This window comes from Notamacropus eugenii, chromosome 1 (genome assembly GCF_028372415.1).
Source record: "Notamacropus eugenii isolate mMacEug1 chromosome 1, mMacEug1.pri_v2, whole genome shotgun sequence".
Classification (NCBI taxonomy): Eukaryota; Metazoa; Chordata; class Mammalia; order Diprotodontia; family Macropodidae; genus Notamacropus; species Notamacropus eugenii.
Genome location: NC_092872.1, coordinates 278,846,718 through 278,863,640, shown reverse-complemented (window position 1 = coordinate 278,863,640; position 16,923 = coordinate 278,846,718). Strand labels below are relative to the sequence as shown.

The following is a 16,923-nucleotide window of genomic DNA, read 5'->3' as shown; positions in this document are numbered from 1 at the left end:
TCTTTTAAAACTTTGATGTTTTAAAAGCCTTTTGCTTTTATCATGAACAATGAGGAGGACTGAAGACTGGCTTGCAGCTTTCTTAAAGGAGAGAGAACCATCAGCATTTTCTTGGTGCTTTACATACATGTTCTCATTTGGACTTGGGAGGAAGGGTCTGGGGGTATTCTTAGCCCCAATTTACAGGTGATAACACTGAGGTAGTATGGGGCGAGGGGACTTATTCAAGAGACCAGTGTCTGTTGACCCCGACTTCAGTTCAGTGATTTCCTTGATGTGGAAGGGTCCCATTTGAGACTATCTTCAGTAGGGCAGATTGCAAGAGTCTGAGGTGCCTGAGGCTCAGAAATATTGTGTAGTTTGCTTGTGTGTTCCCCCCAGCTAGTAACTGTCAGAGGAGGATCTGAACCCAAGACTTAGGTCTTCCCCACCAAACCTCTATCCATTTTATCTCGTTGCCTTCAAAAATAAACACAGAAATAACTTTATGCATCTTTTTCACTCTTGGGTATGGAAAAGCATTTTGTTAACTTGTAACTCCAAGTCACAAAATTTGAGAGGTGGAGTAATAGTCAGAATAATAAATATAACGACTAACATTTCTGTAGTACTTTTAAGATTCACAAAGCATGTAACACACATCTCATTTCATCCTGGGAAAACAATCCTGAGATGTAAGTGATATTATATTCCTCATTTTACAGTTAAAGAAACTGAGGCAAAGAGACACCAAGTGATTTGCCTAGGATCCTACAAATAGTAGCTGCTTGAGTCTGGATTTGCACTCAGGTCTCATGGCATCCAGTCCATACCTGAGTTATGAGTGCCTGTCCAGCCTCTCCCCTCCAAAGAGGGGGGGTCCTCTACTATCTCTGTCCTAAGGATTCACCTGATGTGTTAAGGCCATTCTTGGCTTTGTCACGACTGTGGAGCTAGCCTTGGAGGCACAGAAGATGTCATTCACTGGTTTTCTGGAACTCTTTTCTTGGCTTATTTGTGTTTATTTGCATTCTTCCCGTTCCTTCTCCTTTTAGACTGCTCCCATTCGCCATTTTGGACTCAAGTCATTAGCTGCTTTCAGTGTCTATCCAGGGTCTGTAACAATAGCTAACAGTTGTGCAGTGCATATGAGGTTTGTAAAACACTTCATCTCTTATCTCCTGGAGAGTCCAATAGCCCTGGGAGGGGTGTGCCTTTACTGGTCTCATTTTACAGATGGAGAAAACTAGGCCAGCTAATGTTTAGGTGACTTGCTTAGCTTGTAAGTTCCTGAGGCAGAATTCAAACTCAGGTGTTCCAGACTCCAAGGAGAGCACACTACTCACTGACCACTGAGCTGCCTATAGATGACATGTGAAAAAACATGTTACATACAGGTTACATACAATGTAAGGAGAAGGTAACTGGAGGACAGTGGGGGTCGGGCATGGGAAAGGCCCCCCACAAATGGTGGGTTTGAGGCTGAGTCTCAAAGGATGGCAGCCAGTCATAGCCAGTGCAAAAGCAAAGCATCTGGTCATTTGGTCTGGCCTCTTCATTTTACATTTGGGGCAGGTGAGCTTGAGAAAGGCAAGATAGGAGTGTGGCTCCAGAGCAGGAACCACCCTTCCGTGTCTGATCTCTTCCCTCATTTTGTAGAGTACAAAACTGGGGCCTTGGCAAAGTGGCTCATGCCCAGGTGACACTGTAGCAGGATTTAAACCCAGACCCATTGATTCTGGGCCTGGGTGGAATCCAGGGCAGGAGTAAAGCTCTCTCCTCATGTCCTTCTTAATCCCCTCTTGCTGCCTGGTGTGGGCACCCCTCTCTGTCAAGGTCCGAGATAGAGAAGTGCCTTTCTTTCCAGCCGGTGTTGGGCAATGCTATGGCCCCCCAGGTGGCTTTGCACGCTGGTCAGGCCAGTATGTGCTGCTAGGTGCTTGTCCTCTCCTCTCCTTTGGGCATAAGCAGGACCCGAAGACTGGGGTATCCCTTGAGTATGGAGCCACCACAGTGTTGGCACCAGAAGTGAAGGGCATGTTCTCCATTCCCTGCTGTTTAGGGGCAAAAATGAGTTTGGGACAGACTCATCCGAGGACTTCAGGACCCACTTGGTCAGGACAAGTTCATGAGATTTGGGAACAGGAATTGTGGGAGAATCTGAATTCAAGTCCTGACTCATACTTCTATTGGCAAGTCCCTTAGCCTTGCAGTGTCCCGGGCCACCCTTCAGGACTGTGACTTCCTCAGAATTGCGGGCTATCCTGGTGGAGGGAATTTCTCATTGGTCATTCACCAGGGAAATAGCAGGGTTAAGTCCAAAATAAAAAAGGTGTTTGTGGATGGTACATGCATGCAACTGTTGACATGTCCTAGGGAGGTGGAGAGCCCTGTATTTGGAGTGTGCAGTCACAGAACTATCTGTTATGCAATCCTTTTGATAAAAGGTGGCATCATTTCTGGTGTGCTGTAATATTTGCCAGACTTCCCACACAAGTCCTCTTTGAGCTTCCTATTATTCCAGTGTAGAAGGTCCCCATGGGGATCAAATCCCTACTTGAGGCAATTCACTCATATGATCCCACAGCTCTTAACTGTGAGGTGTGGGATTTGAACCCAGGATTCTCTGATGCCAAGTCAGTCACTATGTTTGTGACCTTGGCCAGAAAGTCTGATGTCAGGGAGTACCTCCTCCCTGTGAGAACAGTCCCACAGTAAGTATTGCCTCGGGATGGGATTGGGGTTGGGGGGGTGGCTCTTTCTCTTTGGGGGTCTTTCTTTAACCATGAATTGATGTTGTACAAATAAGTTAAGATCCTGAAACTGCAATTGTGATCATCAAATAAAAGTCAGCTATCCCCAGGATGTTATACTAGGAAACTAGCCTGACACATTTTTAAAGCTTTGTTGTTATACACCAAAGTCCTAGCCCAATATATCCTCCCTCAGACAAAGAAAGCCATTTAAGCAGAAATGACAGTCCAACCAGGGTTGGCAACATTCCATGCGGTGCCTGGCATAGAGTAGGCACTTCAGAGACATTGGCAGGTTGGTAGTTAGTCCTTTCTCCTCTACTGAAAAGTTCAGCGTGTTTCCCAATCTCTTTGCTAGGGCCAAGGTTGACCTTGGAGTTCTTGTGGCAATCTTTTTGTTTATACAATTGTAATTCATTATGAAACTTTTTCTCTTGGTTCTGCTTTCTTCAGTCCTCATCTGCTCCCACTGGTCTTCTCTCTGAATTATCCCTTTAACAATACAGTCTAGAATTTTGCCGGGATTTGAAACCAAGATCACTGACATGCAGTTGGCCAATTGTTTTCTCTTCCATGTTTGAACATGGAGTTGCTTTTTCTTCTCCAGACTAAGTAATATTGTTTATAAAGGCTATTCAGCAAAAAAAAAAAAAGGCTAAAAAAAAGAATTTGTGGTTTAGAACATTATGTTAATCCAACCACTCAGTTCCTAGAGTATTTGTTTTGAAGACTTTAATTTCATTCCAAAGTAATTGGTTCACTTTAAAGAAAAGGAAATCCTCCAGATTTTGTCTTTGTGTTGATAAGATTAGAGAATCCCACAAAGAGACTGGTGTCCCTTGTCTGTGGGTGGGGAGGGTTTGGGTTGCTGCTCAGTGTTTGATTTCAGAATGCCTTTAATTAAAAGTATGGAGTTTGAAAAATAGTGAAAAATTAATAGAAGGGGCAGCTAGGTGGTACAGTGGATGGACTGGTGGGCCTGGAGTCAGGAAGCCTCATTTTCTTTAATTCAAATCCAGGCTCAGCCATGCACTAGGTGGAACTCTAGCAAGTCACTTAACCCTATGTTCCTCAGCTTCCTCATCTGGAAAATGAGCTTGAGAAGGAAATAGCAGACCACTCCAGTCCAGCATCTTTGAGAAAACCCCAAATGGGGTCACAAAGAGTTTGGTATGACAGAAGAAAAGTGACTGAACAACCAAATAAGGCAGAAGAACTAGGAAAGCCTGGGTTCAGTGGCCGCCTCTGATACATACTGTCTGTGTGACTCCAGACCAGTCACAACACCTCTCAGTGTCTTAATGCTTATCTAAAGGACAAGTCTCAGAGGTGGCATCTATCTGCATTATAGATATTTTCTCATCTGGGAGTCCCCATACCGGTGATGGCACAGATCCACCCCAGACCTTTACTGGCCAAGTTTTCTCACCCTTTATGTAACAGAAAAAAGATTGTGCATAAATAAGATTTTTATTTTGGTAGACAGTTACATTTTAAATATGTGGTGGAGTGTGTGTGAGGGGTGGGAGAGGGGAATGGGTATTTAAAGAAACCATGTTCTGAGTTTTAAAGTGATTATTCCCTTTATGTTTTTCTTGGGTTATTTAGCCATTGGATATATTGAGACCTAAGGGAGTACATGAATCTTGGGCTTCTTAGCTCTTCCCCATTGGATATGACTTTTGAACTAGATAGGACCAGGACTGGAATCACCAGGCCACTTTGAAAACCTAGCAAAGAAAGGAGGAACAGATTTCACGACTAGGACCCTCAGCACTGTGCATGAAATGTCATTCTTTTTACTAATGGAATATAGAGAAGAAGATTTCAAAATTGAGAAAAATAAGGGAGAGATGAGCAACAGGATAAAAGAATTGGTAGAAAAGAAGATTGGGTTCTGGAATCTGAGGACTTGGGTTCTAGTCCTGCCATGTCACTATCTGCCTCCCTGAGATTCAGTTTCTCTGTCTGTAAAATGAGATTGCATTAGCTCCTCAGGCCTTTCTGGCTCCAAGGTTATAATAACCCTGTGATCCAAGGATCACAAGTCTCCTCTCACAACCTCCATTTGAAAATAGCTCTCCTATAGTGGATGGTGCACACATATAATCTCTCTGTTGGGAGAGTGAGGCTAGTGAGCCATTTGAGTGCAGGAATTCTGAGTTGTAGTAGCCTAAGCTGATTGGCTGTCTGTACTGTCTGGTATTAATATGGTAAACCCCTGGGAATCAGGTGGCTCCGCAGGCTGCCATAAGAGGGGTGAATCAACCTAGGCTGGAAATGGAGCTGGGCAGAGCCTTTGTGTCCACTGGCAGGGGTATTGCCATTGGGCCCATGGTTGGCTGCTGCCCTTCCAGCCTAGTCTCCAAAAGAAAAAAGAAAAGAAGGAAAGTTGGTTTTCAGTAACAGCTTGTATTTCTGTAGCTGGTCCCAGGGACTGCTGCCATGCTCCAGCACCCTTGTGAGGTATTAACAGGAATGACTGTCATAAGAATGACAGGCCCTGTTTCTGTGGCTCTTGAAGGCTTGCAGATTGCTCTTGATCCTCTTTTATCACATGTCAGCTTGGGAGAATAGGTACTTAACAGCTAATATTCACTTTACAGATGCCAAGCCTGGGGATCTGACTGGAGAAAGGCCTTCCCTCCCCCATCCTTTAGCCCTGGCTGTACTGTGAATATGTCTGCATTTAAGCCTAGGGCTCCTGACTTTGCTTGTCTCTCTTTCCACCCTGCCCTCTATCACTTTCCTGAAAGGAACTGTTAAGTTGGACAACTTTGGTCCTACTTAACTTCTCTTCTAACTCTGTTACCCCTTAAAGCTTTCTGTCCTGTTCTTCTTAGCTAGTTCCAAAAGCATGGGGTTTTCACAGCAGTTGAATTCAGGGGAGCTGGAACTTTCATTTCCTTTCCTTCTGAGCAAGGTTGTAAACTTACTCAACCTCAGTGAAGTGCTAAAATAAGTGGGACCAGAATGGGGTTGATAGACATTGGTATCCAAGGTGAACTCTGTAACTGGGTGCAGTGGAGTAGCACATTATGGAAGTCTTTTTTGGAAATGGGCACTGATGCTGACTTAGAGGACCTGGGTTCTCTCTCTAGCATTCACTCCCTTCATGCCCTCCTTTCCCTGGACCTCAGTTTCCTTATCTGTAAAATGTAGGAGTGGGATTAGAAAGCTTCCAGTGCTAGAGCTCTGAGCCTCCAATATCTGATTTTTTTACTTCCCCATGACTGTTGCAATGTGTTGCAAATCCATGGTGCAATCTGTATCTACTTGTAGCCCAGCCAAAGTGGGAGTGGACCACCTGTGGATTGAAAGCATGAGGTCAGTTCTTAGAGAACTAGTTCTGGGAAACTGGTGCTTTGACAGATCATAGATTTATACAGTTGTTGTTCGTCCTTCATTTTCAAGGAGGATCAGTGACATCATGGGGTGATGTTTTGACTTGTGAATTGGATTACATGAGGCAGAGTTGTGCAAAGTTGTCAGCTCTCAAGCTGGAAGGTAATTCAGAGACCGTCTGGTCCCATTTTGGGGGAAATAGACTGAGACTGGAAGTGAGAGAAGGAGATTTCAGCTCTGTCATGTTGATAGATGAAGAAATTAAGACTCAGATTGGGGGAAGTGACTTTCCCAAGATCCTGCCGGTGGCAAGTAGCCATCAAGACTTGAACCTTGTTCTTTGAACTGCAAATGTAGTGCTCTTTCTTCCACAGGACAGGGTTCTTGGGTTAGGAGATGGATAATTCAGTCTCTACATTCCAGTTCTTTACGGCAGATGAAATAATGTCCATAAAGGGGAGCGTAAAGAGGACTATCTGCTTTGAACTTTGCCACAGTGTAATGAATGAGTTGTTTGCCTCTTTTCCAGTGTTCTGGTGGAAATCTTGGGATTTACAGTAATAATAATTGCCAACATCTATCTAGCATTTTACATGTATTATCTCATAGGATCAAAGAAGCCTGGGAGGCAGACGCTATAATTATTCTCATTTTACAGACTAAGAAACTGAGGCTAAGAGAGGTTAAGGGGCTTGTCCAAGGTTCTAGCCATTACAACAGTCAGGAAGTACTTATGATTGTTTACTAAGTGCCAGGCACTGTGCTAAAGCCCTGGGAATTATCAAGAAAGGCCAAAACATAGCCCCTGCTCTCAGGGAGCCCATGTTCTGATGGAGTATGTGCACAACTCTGTTGATATGAGCTCTATGCCCAACTTTCCAAGCAAGGAACAAATTGACTGACCACCTCTGACAGCATTTGAATGGTGTGCTTCCAAAGCCCTCAGCTATGCAAGGAAAAGATGTGAGAAAGTCTCGCCTCCTCACCAACACTAAAATGTATTAGTTCAGTTCCATAGTGTTTGGCTTGGTTTAACTGGTCTTTTTGTTCACCTTATTGAAGTCACTGCCTTAAATCCGTGTAAAAATATTCTTCCTGGGAAAAACAAACAAGCTTTTCAGAATGGGTTGCTGCTTTGCAGCCCCATTTCTCGCAGCCTCGTGTGCAGACTGAGTGTCCAGTGGCTTGTTGCTAGCAAAGGGAGTATGCAGATGTGCAGAGACATTGAGACATCTCTGGCTGTGGACTTCTGGGAGGTGGGATGATCCTCCTTGGTTTTTAATTCCCTCTGCTCCAGCTGGGCTTATGTATGAAAATAAACTCAGAACTGACGGTGAGCTCGAGCAGAGATGGCAAAAACGGGGGATCACCCCATTGGTGAGTAGCAAGAGGGTTCAGATGGCCAGGATCCAGAGGATCAAGGAATGGGGAGAACAGTTCACAGAAGACCTCAGTTCTGGCCTTGAGGTCAGTTCCTGCCTTTGAGACTCAGTTTCCTCCATCTGTAAGATGAGAAGACAAGCTTTTTCCCTTGCAGTTCTGGCATTCGGTGCTCTATGCTAATGAAGGTGATTATGTGTGCTGCTTGCTTTCTTGCCTCTAGTACCGTGGTCCACTGAGGACCAGAAGATTTTGACAAATAGTCCTTTTAGTCAAATTATTCCATTCCCTCAGGGAGAAGTAATTCTCCAGACAACATAGAAACCATTCAGAGTCAAAACAGCTGGCAAGATGGTGCAAAAAAGAGCCTGCAAGAGGCTTCCTTGGGGTCCCAGGAGCTCCTTGCCAGTCTCCAGGCTGACTTCCATTCTTCTCTTGCCCAGCAGGCCTAGATCTAGTCTCCTGTAGGCAGAGTTAACCCTGATGCTCCAAGGCTGCAGCCCAGCTTTCTGGCTCTTTTGTGGGAATGTGTGCTGGAGGGACAACAGCCACCTCCCTGGTTCTTGGTCCACAATGACATGGGACCTTCAGCAAATAGATGGAGCTGGTTGGTGTTGTCTGGATTACCCACCAGCTTGAAAGTGGATATTTCTAGCACAGGGGTTCTTAGCCCAGGGTCTGCCAACTTTTCTTTTTATTTTAAACTTTGATTGCTCTATTTCTTTATAATTGGCTTTCTTTGTCATCCTGTGTATTTGATTTTGTGTATTTAAAAACATGTTCTGAGAACCAGAGTTAGAATTATTGCCAAAGACATGGATCCATGATCCAGAAGAAGGTTAAGATCCCTAATCCAGAGTGAATACAGAGACAGCCCATGGTCTTGCAGAGTGCTGGTGCTTGGCTTAGCGCTTGTCTTTATGGAGGACTGTTTCATCAAAAAGGTGCTGACAGTTAATATGAGACAAGCTTGGAGTCAAGGGGACCTGAGTGATGAATCTGCCTCAGATACATATTAGGTCTGTGATACTAGGGAAGCTCAGTAGTGGGTTTGGCACATGGTAGGTACTTAATGTTTATTGAATTGAATTATTGAAGTCACTTCTCTGCTCCCAGCCCCAGTTTTCCCATATGTTAAATGGGATTATTAATAATTGTAGCCATTACCCCACAAGATTGAAATGAGGGAAAAGACTTGGCCAAGTGATTGTCAGTGGGATAGCACCGGGCTTATGTCCTGTTAACTGACTTCCAGATTTGGGGGCAAAGCAAGAACTATTACTGCAGAAATCAACTTGAGTAATATGGTTTTGAAATCTCATTGTATTATGAAAAATAGCCTGATAGTGTTATGAATGCCTTTGGTTTAGTGTTTTATGGTTTTCATTGTGTTTTTATGGGCTTTTTCAATTTAATTCAACAAATATTACAGAGGATCAAGTGAGATAATGTGAATAAAGCACTTTTCATACCTTTAAATGCCATCTATGTATTTATTACATACCATATATACTACATTTATACTATCATCATGTAATATATTTGTGTGTTAGTAACTTTGGAGACAGGGATTTCGGTTGAATGATGAGGTCAGAAGCCATATGGGAGAGTTAAGAGAGAGGAGAGAAAGTGAAGGTCCCTATTGTCCATAGGAAATACCTCATTTTTGAGGAGTTTCAACATAAAAGAGTGAAGAAATATGGGACAGTGACAGGGACAGATGGTTTACATGAGGGTTTGGGGAGTCTGAGAGCAGCTGGGCATGTTTGTGGGCACTGAATCTATATGAACATGCCTGTATCTCTCCCATCCCCTAAAACCTTGCATTTGAGGCATTTCCTTTTTTCTCATTTTTTTTTTTTTTAAGACAATCAGGGCTAAGTGACTTGCCCAAGGTCACACAGCTAGTAAGTGTCTGAGGCTGGATTTGAACTCAGGCCTGGTGTTGTATCCTCTGTGCTACCACTTATGGCTTCTAACCTCATCATTCTACTGAAATGGCCCTCCCCGAAGATACCAGTGATCTCCTTTCTCATCCTTCCTGACTTGTGTGGGACCTTTGACACTGCTGATCACTGCATCTTGATGCCCCTCCGTACCTCCACCCCCTCCCCCACCATCTGTCCACTGCTCTGTCTCCTTCCTAATCTTCATCCAGGCTTTGCTTGCTGACTGTAAGTGTCCCCCAGGCTTTGTCCTGGACCCTCTTGTCCCTCTGCACTGTTTCACTTAGCGATCTCATCAGCGTTCATGGATTCAGTGAACTTCTCTATGCTAATGTTTCTCCAAGCTATCTGTCCAGCTCTGCTGACCCTGCCTCTCATCTCCACCTGCCTTGACCTGAATGTCCATCTTAAACTCAGCATGCCCCACATGAACTCATTGTCTTTCCCCAACCCTGACAAGTGGTCCCCTCCTCCACAATGTGCTGTTACTGTCAAGGGCTCACAGTGGAGGAACCACTGACTTCTGACCCTCTTCCCTCCCCAACCCCCACTCCCACTCTGCCTGTCAATTGTGCTTTCGTGACATCTCTTGTCTCTGTCTTGTCCTCTTGTCTGAAGTTGCTCCTGCCCTGGTGTATCCTGGTCCTTGTCACCACCCTGCCACAAATCTCTCCCCACTCTGGTCTAGCCTCCCTCCACTCAGCTGTCACAGTGATTGACCAAAGTTCAGGTCAGACTTTATCACCCCCTCCCCAGCCTCAAAGCCCTGTGTCTCCCTGTCACCTCCAGGATCAAATGTCTTAACCTGTGGGCCTTCCTCTACTTTATCATGCTGCCCCATGCCCAGGGACTCCATGAGCCAGTAACCAGGCCCTGGGCCGCTCCTGGCTGAAGACGCTTCGTCTCCTGACTTCAGGCACCTGATTTTTCCTGCTTCCTTCATGGCTAGAATGCTCTCCCTCCCAATCTCCACCTCTTGGCTTGCTTGGTTCCAGCTCCAATCCCATTTTCTAGAGGAAGTCCTTCCCAGTCTTTAGACTTGGTCCTTTCCCTGTGTGGCTGTAGCTAATTTATTCTGCATATTTCTTGTTTGTACATAATTGTTATCATGCTGTCTCTCCTAAAAGGAGCACTTTGAGAGCAAGGACCTAGCACAGCGCTCTCACATAGTAGGCACTTAATAAGACTATATAAATGTTAATCATAGTGATAAGTATCTACTGTGTAAGGGTTGTGATACAGTGGCCAGGGCAGTGGACTCAAGGAAGTACACGTACTTAGCAATGTTAGACAAGGCACTCCCTGCTTTGGGCCTCAGTTTCCTCATCTGTAAAATAAGGACTAAGTGGACTCTGAGGTCCCTTCCAATGTCCGTGTATGATCTATGGCCTCCATTTAAAATAGGTCAGTAAATGTAGGACCCTGAATGTGGATCCAGAAGGAGCTGAAGGGGTTCCATGACCTTGGTCATGGTCACACAGTGCCCAAGTGGAAGAAGCAGGATTTGAATCCAACTCCTTTGCCTTCTGGGCAGTACAACTGGAGAGAGTCAAAGAGCCAGGACTGGAGTGAGATGTTGTGATTCCTGGTCCTTGGGGCCCTCCTCTCATGTGAGCCATAGGGCAGCAGGAGCCCCATTTTACAGATGAGCAAAGTGAGGCTCTAAAGTGTTGTGACTTGCCAGTGGTTCATTCTACATTGTGCTTACTGGGAAATGGATGGGATCTAATTATACAGCAGAGATTCCACACTTTCACCTGGGAGTCTGTGAACCTGGCTGCACTGCCTGATCTCTTTTCTCTAGACAGTTAATTACCTCTCACTAGCACCCGGAGGCCTCTGGGCCTGGTGGGCCTTATTAGTAAATATTATTAGTGTGCCTTTAAAAACACACACGTGTGCGCGCACTCACACGCACACACACCACCTTAGAATCCAGGTTTGCTTTGGAGAAGTGGCTCAGGAGGCAATTAGTTGCTTATGAATGCTGTCTGGGCCTCTTTATCGACTGGCCTTGGTGCCAGCGCTGATGACTAATGACATGAGGGCTGAGGTCCAGATGTGCTCCTGTGGGTGCCGGGTGGTACTGGTGGCATAGTCACCATGAAACCAAAGACAGCGTGCCGTTGGCATAGGAAGGCACGCGATTGAATCTAATTTCTGACATTTGCTGTGGGACCTATCATGGATTCTCAGCCAGAGGCAGCTGCCCCAGAAACAATTCTAATAGCTCAGACTTAGAGCTGGGAAGGCCTTCAGAAGTCATCCGTCCAACCCCTTTGTTTACAAATAAAGAAACTGAGGCCCAGAGAGCTAAGTGACTTGTCAAAGGTAATGCAGCTAGGAAGTGTAGGACTTGAACTCAGGCCCTAGCTCTCCGAAACTTCTTTACCAGGGGTACTTCACTTTTTTGGGTATCCATCCCCTTGGTTTCCAGTTCTTTGCTACCACTGAGAGCTGGTCTCATTATTTTTGTATGTATGGATCCTTTTCCTCTTTCTTTGATCTCTTTGGTGAACAGCCACCCAAGGGGATTGGTTTTGAGGAAGTGATTGTCCCCTCCTTCCTTTCCTGATGGATGATCCTGAGTAAGCTGAAGAGGGGGAGAAAGGACTGGAAGTTCAGAGGAACTTGGACCTTTTGTATGTTCAAAGCAGGCTGTATATTTCCTAGGTCATTTTCTTAACAATTTGTTAACACTGAGCTTTTAATGCAAAGCATATGACCCAGATTCATAAATTGCATAAAACTCTAGAGCTGGGAGCAGCTTCCCCCTTCTCATCCAAAGAGCCAATCAGAATTTGAAAAAAGAGGCTCTGAGGCTGGAAGACAAGTCCCCTCACACTCCACCTCTAACTACCTCGGTAAAAATATGATTTATTAGTGAGTGGCTGAAAAGAATTTCAATGAAGAGATTTCCATACCAGGAAGAAACAGACTGAACCATGATTTGCCCCTGTCAGGTAAAGCTAGAGGCAGCTACGCAGTGCTGTGGACAGAGCACTGGGTCTGGCTCTAGACTCTTGCTAGCTGTGTGACCCTGGACAAGTCACTTAACCTCTGTTTGTCCCAATTTTTTCATCTGGAAAATGGAGATATTAATAGTATATACCTCCTAGGTTGTGAGGGTCAAATTAGATAATGATTGTTAAGTGCTTGGTGTAGTACCCAGAAATGTGTGTGTGTGTGTGTATACACATGCACATATATATGTAATATATATAATATATTTTATATATATGTTAGGTTTTATCATTATTGTCATTCTCACCTTCAGGTGCTGGGGGGTGCGAGTCAGCATGTAACAAACAATCTATCTCTCTACTTCAGGGTCTTCTGCTGACCTCATAAGATGAAATCTTTGTCTTGCCCTAAAATCCCAAGCTGCTCCTGCCAGGGTGACTTTAGGGGATGCCCTTCTCTAGCTCCCTGGCTTTTCTTCCTCAGGGTGACCTTAGGGTGGCAGGGTGACAGTGTGGTAGAATGGGAAGAGCCCCCTAACTCTGCCCCCGGGGACCTGGATTCGAATTCAGACTCAGATGCGCACTAGTTGAGTGATCTCAGGCAAGTCAAGCCCACCTCTTGGACCTCAGTTTCCTCCTGTGTAAAATGAGAGAGGCCATCTGGATGATGTCTGAGGTCCCTTCCACAATGAAATCCAAACTCTTGTGACCATATAAGCCCCTGAGGGACTTGGCCGGTGCATTCTGGGGTACCGTTGTAAAGGAGGCTGGCATCGTGCTATGTAGTTTCTCCCCTAGGATGGGCACCATTAAAGCCAGGACCTCTCCAGGAAATTCTGTCAGCTAGAATGTCAGCATGCCCTCCCCTGATCTCATTAAGTTGTGGTCAGCCACAACACTGGCACTGGAGTCTTTGGGGAGGGGCATCACTGGCTGCAAAATTGATTGATAGGAAAGGCCCACTGGTATGACTGTGCCTCTGGTCTCTGGCGTCTTCTCTTTTGAGGACCTCCTCTCTCCCTCTTTGGCAGCTCATTCTTGGCCTGGATCTCAGTGTCTTCATCTGTCAGATGAGTGGTATGGGCTGCTTGGCTCCCAACGGGCTCTAAAAAAGGTGACCCAGGAGCTGGTGATTGTGGCGGCTTTCCTCTGACTGTCTGAAGATGAGCCTTCTCACAGCCTCATACAGCTGTACTGGTGGAGAGTCTGACAAAGAAGAAAATCTGGGGGTGCCAAGAGAATGTGGGGATGGGGGTGGCAGAAAAATATTTGGTTACATGTATTGGAAGCCTCAAAATTAACTCAAATGAAAACAGAGAATCGTCCAGAATGGGGAAGGCGCCTCAGGGGCCCGTGTCTGACAGACAGCTTTGGACTGTAAGTGCAAATACCAGGGTTCAAACCTTGCCTCTGAAACTAACTGTGTAACCTTGGACTTAACTTTCCTGGACCTTATTTTCAGTGGTGGGGCAGATGGATTAGATGACCTTGGAGGTCCCTAGCAACTTGAAGTCTGTGACCTTCTGCCTTGGTGGTCCCATGGACATTTAGCCATTTCTTAGAGCCCTTAAGCAATGGGCAGTCCCCTCCACTCAGTACAACCCCTTCCACTTTCAGTCGGCTCTAATCCTCAGGAAGTTTTTCCTTATTTCACCCCAACTTTACTTCTTTACAATATTCCCCTCCTCTCCACCATTATTTCTCATTCTGTCCATCAGAGACCATGCAGATCAGGGCTAATCTCTCTTCCATAGGACATCCCTTCAGGTGCTTGGAGACTGTTAGCATGTCCCATTGAATCTTCCATTGTCCTGGCTAAGCACCCCAACAGCTCCTCTGGGACCCTGACTGAGTCTCATCCACATCCTGACTGCTATTTTTGGGATGTGTTTGATTCATCAGCGTCCTTCTAGAACATGTTTCCCAGATCTGGACACTTTTCTAATTTGTCCTCCCACAGTAAGATCCAGTGGGATTCTCACCTGCTTTACTTTGAGCATAGTGCTTCTAACATAGGCCTAGAGATTAGAAATGGCAGTGCGGGTAGGGTAAAGAGGGAAGGAAATAAACACTTATTAGGTGCCTACTGCGAGCCACACACTCGACAGATGCCATCTCATTTGGGAGCCAACGAGCCCCGCCTGCTGCGGAGACAGAGAAGTTACCTTCGTGGCTTTGATTGGCTGAGCCAAGCTTGTTTGCCATTGGCTATGAGGAAATCCTTCATGTTGGCATGAAGTGTGTTTATTGCATCACTATTTAACTTTTGGTGAGTTTTTGAGACTTTAGGATAATGTAATTTTACAACCCATGTGGAAGGCTGCCATCAGTGGTGGGCTTGGGTGATCGAGTGTTTACTTTGCCTTTTCCCCCAATTTATTATTAAACAATGCATTATTTTTGGTTAAAGAAAGGAAACCTAAGACTTTTCTCCCTTTTCCCACAGGAGTTACCACTTTTGACTTGAGAAAGTGAGCTTTTTCCCCCTGTTCTCTCCTGGTTTCTGTGCCATGCCCTTTTGATTATTTGCCTGAGTGGACAGAACAGCAGTTCACACCATCTAAAAGAGCAAGTTGTTTAAAAAATCGCCTGTGTTTTAGGATTCGCTGTTGTGCGTGATTGTTACTGGCAGCATGCTCTCATTCTTCATTTGTCTTGGCTTTGTTTGATCAAATCTTCCTTCAATGCCTCTCCCCTGGCCCAGAGGGGATCCAGGCCCTTGAAAGCAGCAACTGGCCTCATGGGTGTACTGTGTGGCTGTTGTTCGGAAACCCTCTTGCTGCTGCTTGTTTACCAGCTCGACTGTTTCCTCCAGTCTCCCAACATGGACCACCACGTTCCATGGGGTGTTTTTCCCAGCATTGAGCAGCTGCAGGGTGGTGACATCGGGCCCCTCTGCTAAGTCCTAGAGGGGCTGCTATCAGCACCAGACCCATTCCTTTAGGCATGGCATTCCCATGGCCTCTGGAAAGGGTGTACTCATCAGTGACCTGTGGTCCCATTCCTCTGTTCCAATGACTTCCCAGATCCTAGCCCTTTTTTGGCCCCTCCCTCCCCGTGTGGTTTTTATTCTTATATTGTACATAAGAACGTACGGTTTTTGAAGGCAGAGATTGTCTCACCTTTGGTTTGTGTTTCCTGGACTGAGTGTAGTGCTTGGCTTGGAGTAAATGCTTAATAAATGTTATTTCATTCATTTCCTGAAAAAAAGCAGAGGCCTCTGATATAAAAGTGAAAGCATTTCCGAGGCGTGACCCCCTTGATCCTTCGTAGGCTCTGTTGGAGAATGAGGGAAACTGCCGCAGAGGTGAATGTTTTATTGTGGGTAACAGCCAATGTGAATGATAGAGTGAAGTTCATTTCCATTGTGTTTCCTCACCTCTTGCTCTAGTGCCTTATGAGCGCTTTGAAATTTGGCTTATTGTGTGTTTGTTTTTTCTCTAGAGTGGCCGGAAAACAGATGAAGAAAAAGAATCCTACTCTCCAGGTAAATGACTTCACTTGTTGTAAATTTCCTCATCGCTCTCAGTATGGTGGCCTCATCTTTCTATGGAAATAAGATTTTCTTGGGAAGTGGTGTGTAAGATTTGGCCTCTGCGTTGAAAGCTGAGTCATGGTTAATGGCTAGGGGTTTTTTGGGATTTTTGTTGTTCATGATTCCATCCAGCTTCTCTGTGTCTGGATTCCATGTCCCTGGCTCGGAGGGCTCCAGCTCCTGCCCTCTCAGGGATGTTCAGAAAAGATTTGTGGATGAATGAGCTCATGGTGGTGGCTTTGTTCCCAGAGAAACTTCCCCGGGGTTACCGCTTCTGGAGGAGCTGTTTCTTCATAGCATCCTGCACCAAACATAATGTTGGGCTCTTCAAGGAATCAGCCCAGTGGTATAGGATGGGAGGAAGAAATCTCGAACTCTGGGCCTCTGTTTAAATATTGTTGGAAAAGGACAGCAGCAATGTAAATGGAAAGAAGGAAAAGAAGAACTGAAAGAAATCAAGTGGCCACTTGTTCATTATAATAAGCCAGAGTGACCCTGTGGCTGCTGGCGGACCAAGAACACAATAATTCCTACCTGCAAGAAACTTAGATTTAATGAGGGAGATAAAAGGAAATATACCCGTATATATAGAATAACCATAAAGAGAATAAGTATAAATATGTGTTTTGCAGCGGTGGGGAACCGTGGGTATGGAGTTTGCAAATATCATCTGACTCAGTGTCGATCGGTTTTTGTGGAGCTGCCCCTCACCCCCCCAGCCCCTGCCATTTTTAGAAATTTGTTCCATGGGCTGGGAATGGGGGGTGAGGGATCTATTCAGAAATGAAGGTTAAATAAAAACAAAAGCTGTCACTAAGTACAAAAGGGCTGTTTTACAAGGAGAAAAGTGCCTGAGAAGCCAAAGGAGAGCCACCCCACACTGTAGATCGCAGACGTCCTTCTGTGTTAGTGCTGCAATTGAATGTTTTTATGGAACAAGTTTCCTTTCAGAAACTTGACACCAAAGGCTTCTTCCCCACAAGATCTTTCTCCACATTAGGACCTGAGTTCCTTGGGAGTGA

General features: G+C 45.3%; 1 protein-coding gene across 3 annotated transcripts in view; it reads left to right on the top strand.

Moving 5' to 3' along the window:
• LOC140517570 (uncharacterized) overlaps positions 1-15,837 on the top strand; it is a 108,887-nt gene extending 93,050 nt beyond the window's left edge. For all 3 annotated transcript variants that reach the window (XM_072628938.1, XM_072628939.1, XM_072628940.1), the window contains one exon: positions 15,811-15,837. The gene's annotated coding sequence lies outside the window, so the exon portion shown is untranslated. The remainder of the gene's footprint in view (positions 1-15,810) is intronic.
• Positions 15,838-16,923: the final 1,086 nt, after the last annotated feature.